General features: G+C 34.7%; 1 pseudogene; it reads left to right on the forward strand.

Moving 5' to 3' along the window:
* Window positions 1-2310: 2310 nt before the first annotated feature.
* LOC100356978 (small ribosomal subunit protein mS33 pseudogene) lies at window positions 2311-2761 on the forward strand (annotated as a pseudogene).
* The last annotated feature ends 3737 nt before the right edge of the window (window positions 2762-6498 follow it).

Consider the following 6498-nt stretch of genomic DNA (forward strand, 5'->3'; position numbering starts at 1 on the left):
CACATTGATAACATATAAACAACAGTTTGTCAACAGGCTTCACATTAGTGACAGAACATTTTTTGGCAAAACAGAGGCACCCTTCTGGGCACCACGGCAGAAACAGCTACTAGCTTTCATTCAGGCCTCCTCTGTAAGGGAGACCAAATTAAGTGAAAAATTATGATTGCGACACTTGTTTCAGAGAGCTCTTTTTTTTTTTTTTTTCAGAAAAAATACACAGCACATTGGAATTTATGCTGAATAAACAATTGTATCTAGTAGTTTATTCAGTTGCTTTAGATTTCTAAACTGGATAAGTATTGAAGGTTTTGTGTTCTGTATTATTTTGATCTTATTTTTTTTCCCCTCATGTTAAAGCTAATATTATGAAAGTTATCTGGTAACTTAATTTGTGGAATGGAAGTGTTTTCCCAGAGTGATGATTGTAATTATTCTGCTTCCAAAGTTAGTTTATAGAAAATGAAATGAGTTAACAGAAAACTATACATTTTTTTTTTTGACAGGCAGAGTGGACAGTGAGAGAGAGAGACAGAGAGAAAGGTCTTCCTTTTCCCGTTGGTTCACCCTTCAATGGCCGCCGTGGCCAGTGTGCTGTGGCCAGCGCACCGCGCTGATCCAAAGCCAGGAGCCAGGTGCTTCTCCTGGTCTCCCATGGGGTGCAGGGCCCAAGGACTTGGGCCATCCTCCAGTGTACTCCCTGGCCACAGCAGAGATCTGGCCTGGAAGAGGGGCAACCGGGACAGAATCTGGCGCCCCGACCGGAACTAGAACCCGGTGTCCCGGTGCTGCAAGGCAGAGGATTAGCCTAGTGAGCCACGGTGCCAGCCACATAATTTCTTTTAAATAAAATGTAAATAATACTTTATAACATTCAAAAAAGAGAGTAAGCTGAGAACTACTAGATCCTGAAAATGCTCAAAGCATAGCTTCCAAATTGGACAGAATCATGAGAATTTAAAATTGAATAAATAGTCATTGTTTTGGCATCAGGACTTTTTAATAAAATGTTATATTTCCAGCTGGAAATATAAACTCTTATAGATATACCTTTGGCTGAAAATCACTCAAGATGCATGGAGGATGGGATCTGATTAGCCTTCCTCTCCAAGTTAAGGTGAACAGTGTTATGAGAATTTTGAAAATATTTACAACAGGCACACAGTTGTGCTCCTTGAATGCAAATGTCAAAAATATTGAAAATCTGTAATACTAGTTTGGAAGACTGTGAGCATAAATGTTGGTAAATCTCAAATAGTTGGACCAAAAACTCACAAAAAAACTATTAGAAATGTTATTTTAACATTCATACTCAGACTTAAAAGGGCAATTTGGCCACAACCATATTTAAAATAACTTTTTTGATTCAAATAGATTACTAGTAATTTTCCTGAAGAAATCAGTCATATAAATGACATTCCAGCTCTGTGAACATATAGTCTTAGTCCCTAAGGGTAATATTCAACTATCCGACTTTTTTCAGTACTCTCTCTACTTAGTCTAGGCCAGGGTGCTGTTAGCTATGGTATAAAGGCAAGACGTTCTCTCTGCTCTCCAGGAACTTATGCGCGCTCAGTCAAGGTCCTCACATTTACTGAAAATTTCCATAAAGTTCCCAGAGACTGCTTAACTTACCCAAACATAGTTTTGTGGTTAGCCTGATGAAGGTTGGAGGCAGGTCAAGGCCAGGTAATTGCATTTTCAGAAAGCCCAGAAATAGAAGACACAAATGGAAAGACGGAAAAATGGAAAAATGGAAGATGTACATGAATTAAAAGAATAATATTATTAAAATGTCAATCCTACTCAAAGAAATTTACAAATACAATGCAATTGCTATCAAAATTCCAGTGATGCTATTCCAAAAATAAAATTTCCAAAAATAAAAAAATTCTAAATTTCATATAGTACCATACAGAATCTGAATAGGCAAAACAATCTTAAATGAAAAGTACAAAGCTGGACTTTAAAATATCTGACTTTAAAATATCCTACAAAGCTCTAGCGAGGGGACTGACAGAAATACAGACATATTGAACACAGAATCGAATACAATGTCCAGTAATATATCCGTGCATGTATGGTGAATTCATGTTTGACAAAGGTGACAAGAACGTACAATGGAGAAAGAACAGTCACTTTGATGAATTATATTGATACAACAAGATAACTACATGACAAAGAATGAAATCAGATTCTTATTTACAGAATCATTTCAGAATGGATTAAAGATTTAAGTAATAAGACTTTATTAAAGACTTTATTATTGCTTCCGGGGGCGGGCCCTCAGGGTCGCGGCGCATGGGTGAGGAAGGTCAGGTCCAGATACTCTTGCTCCTTCCTGCCCAAGAAATGTCGTAAAATGTCGCTTTCAGAATATGCCTTGTGCATGACTCGGCTGAGTGCCCGGCTGTTTGGAGAAGTTGCCGGGCCCACTGACTCCAAGTCTATGAAAGTGGTGAAACTGTTCACTGAGCAGCCACTGGCCAAGAGGAAGGAGACTTACGACTGTTACCCCAGTCACAACACGTACTTTGCGCTCACAGGGATCCTCCGTTTTCATGGCCTCTACAGAGATGAGCACCAAGATTTTAAGGAGGAGCAAGTATGTCGGAAGAAGCTTCGTGGAAAGGGGAAACCAAGGAAAGGAGAAGGGAAAAGAGCCACAAAGAAGAAGTTGTGTTGGCCTTGCAGAGAGAACTTGCTCAGCGACGGAGAGGAGAGCGTGTGTGTCTGCACGTGGATGCCTCCTTCCCCATGAAGCTTAGCTGGAGGAACACAGTCACCTCCATGCCCACATCTAACCCAGGGAAACACACTCTAATTCTGCAGAATTACTCGATGTTGATTTTATAATCTCATGTTCACCTAACTAATGAAATGGATATATACGTATATATATATATATATACACACATACACACATACATATATATAAAGACTTTATTATTAAAGACTTCAATGTAAGACCTATAAAATTACAAGAAGAAAACAGGGGGAAATTCCATGACATTGGTTTAGGCAATGCTTTTCTAGTTACAAACCTCAAAGCACAGACAAAAAAAAAAAAACAAAACAAAACAGAGAAATGAGATTATATCAAACTTAAAAGTTCCTGCATACCCAAGGAAACAAAAGTGAAGTGACAACCTAAGAATGGGAAAAAATATTTGTAAACTATATATCTGATAAGTGGGTAAGAGCCCAAATGTATAAAGAACTCAAGCAACTCAGAAGTTCAAAAAAAAAAAAAAATTAATGAGGGCTGGCACTGTGGCATCCTAGGCTGGGCCTCTGCCTGAGGTGCCGGCATCCAATATGGGCACCAGTTTGTGCCGCAGCTGCTCCTCTTCCAATCCCGCTCTCTGCTATAGCCTGGGAAAGCAGTAGAATACGGCCCAGATACTTGGGCCCTTGCAACCCTGGGAGACCACAAAGAAGCTTCCTGGCTTCAGGTCAGCCCAGTTCGGTCATTGCAGCCATTTGGGGAGTGAACCAGTGGGTAGAAGACCTTTCTCTCCATCTCTCCCTCTCTGTCTGTAACTCTACCTCTCAAATAAATAAAAAAAATTCTTTAAAAGATGAGCAGTCTCTGAATAGATACATCTCAAAAGAAGACATGCAAATGAACAAAGGTCTCCAAAAATGATTAATATTTTCAGTTATTGGGGAAATGCAAATTAAAATTATAATCATATATCATATCATATGTATTAGAATGTCTATTTTTTTAAAAAAAAGATAAGTGTTGGTGAGAATGTGAAGAAAAGCCAACTCTTGAATTCTGTTGGACTCTAAGTTCATATAAGCCATTTCAGAAAATAGTATGAATGTTTCACAAAACATTAAAAATACAATTTACTAAGAATCCTTCAATCCTTCTATTGAGTATGTATTCAAAAGAAACTAAACCAGCATTTCATAGAGCTATCTGGACTGCTATGTTCATTGCAGTATTATTCATAATAGTCAAACTATAGAATCAATCTACATTAAAATATATTAATAAATCAAGAGTGGATAAAGATGGATGGATAAAGAAGATGTGATATATCCACCATGGAGCATTATTCATCTTTAAACAAGAAGGAAGCCTTGTCATTTATGACAACATGTATGACTCCAGAGGATAGTGTATTAAGTGACATAACTCAGGCACAGAAAGACAAATACCACATAATCTCACTCATTTGTTGAGTCTAAAATTTGAACTCCTGGAGGTAGAGAGAGAATCAGGCTTATCAAGGATTGTGCCAGGATGGTTGAAGAGATGTTGGTCAAAGCATACAACATTTCATTTAAATGGGATCTTTCAAGAGATTGATTGTACAACCTAGTAACTATAATTAGCAAAGATATATTGTTTTGAAAATGCTGAGAAATTTTAAGTGTTCTTACTACCCAAAAATAATAAGTATGTTAAATAATTCATGTGTTAAAAAGCTGGATTTAGTCATTCCACAAAGTATATACAATTCAAAACAACATGATTTACAATATATATGTCTATATTCGTCTGTCAATTAAAATAAGTAAAGAATCAAAACACATTTTGAATTATGATTCTAAATTAGCCAAATATTCTTAGTCAAGGTACTTAAAGATCAAGGGAAAACATAGGCATAGAGGTTTGAAGGAGCATTCCAAGTTTGGGAAAGTACCAGATCTTCCAATATGCATCACTGATAATAAGTAGGATGTGGGGACACAACAGCAGGTTGAGACAAATGAGGGGAAGAAGCATTGTTTGGTTATATAGTGAAATTTAGATTTATTTTTTAAGAATTTAAAAAAGTTTGATGTGAAAATTGTGCAGATTTGTGGGATACTAAGCAATGTTTTATCAAACACATAAATTGTGTAACATCCAATCAGTGTAAAATTTTATCCTGTTGTCATGTAGAGGACATCAAAGAATTTAAAAAAAACAAATTAGTTATTTGTATTAGGAAGACTGTATTCTGAAATCAAGCAGATCTAATTTAAATAATTTAAGTAAGGGCATAATAATTGTATTATGTAATAAGTAAAATGATTCAGATAGATTAAGGGAATGTACATGAAATATTAATACACCTATAGACTACTTAAAAGAAAATCAATGAAATAATTGACCACAAAGAAAATATTAAATCCAATGAAAGGATAGACATTTTAAAGGCTAAAATGTATTATCATAAATATTATTTCTATAAATAGTTTTTAAAAGTTGAGCAAAAATGTAAAAGAAAAATGTCATGTAACATGACACTGAAAAATGGTGACAGGTTGATTGATGAGTACTCGGGTATAACTAGACAGGAGGAGTTAGAAGTCTTGGGCTTCTGTTACACAATAGGGTGAGTATAGATAATGTTAATGTACTATTTAGTTTTCTGTAAAAATTAGAATAAAAGACTTCAGATGTCTTCACTGTTTAGAAATGTTAAATTCTTAAAAAATATAAATATATTTACCTTGACTGGACATTTCAAAAAGCATCCATTTAATGAGACACCAAATAGTACAATTTTTATTTCTGTTAAAATATCTTGACAAATAAATTGAATTTTAAAAATGCTAAAATATGTAGGCTTGCTATACTGAAAAATCTCATTTTGTGTCCTTAATACATGTAAAAATCCGGTATATTTTAAGCTTGTGGACCTTGGTCTTGTGATGAAGTCTGTATGACTTAACCACGTGGCATCTGTTGTGATAGGAAGGTATTAGTAAGATAATTCATGTTATATTTAAAGGAAAACTCAAAACTATGTACTATTTGCTGTCTAATTTTATGTCTGCATATAAATAAAATAATATTTAAAAATTCATCATCATGCTCTGAAAAGAATTCTACCCTTATTTGGGTTTTGTTAATTTGGGTTTATATTTTAATCTCTCTCAAATTTCCCTTTGTATTCCCCTGATAGCCTAAACAGATGCTTAAATCATATTTACTGTAATTAACCCACTTACTATCCTTTGTTTTTGATTCTTTCTTATTAATGATTCCTCTGCAAAGCTTACCTTTTCTACTAAATCTATTCATTGGCAGAGTGCACAGGATAATCTTGGTCTTTGAAAAATGAAGCAACTGTTTTACATTACCAAACAGCAAAAATAATTTGATTGATTTTCTCTAGCCAGCTTTTCAAAATACTTCAAAGTCATATTATATGCTTTTAATCAATTCACTGAAAGGTTAATATTTTGAAATATAAAGGCTCTATATATTTCAACTATTATTTTGAATAATACACATTTCAAACAAAATGTATTTCAAAGTGGTAGCATTTGGTAAGTAAATTATGTGCATTATATTTAGGAATTACAGTACAGAAACATTTGGAAGTAAGATACTAAACAAGCTGAGAAATATAGTAATGTGTAAAACAAAGAACCAGTTATTTAAATCTATTAGGAATTTAAAAGGGGGCTATAGTAGTTTTCATGCACAGATTTAAAGTGCATACTTCTGTCTCACTGATGATACTATTTTAGAGTGCTACTATTTAG

The sequence above is a fragment of the Oryctolagus cuniculus genome, chromosome 5, assembly GCF_964237555.1.
Source record: "Oryctolagus cuniculus chromosome 5, mOryCun1.1, whole genome shotgun sequence".
In the NCBI taxonomy this organism is placed as follows: Eukaryota; Metazoa; Chordata; class Mammalia; order Lagomorpha; family Leporidae; genus Oryctolagus; species Oryctolagus cuniculus.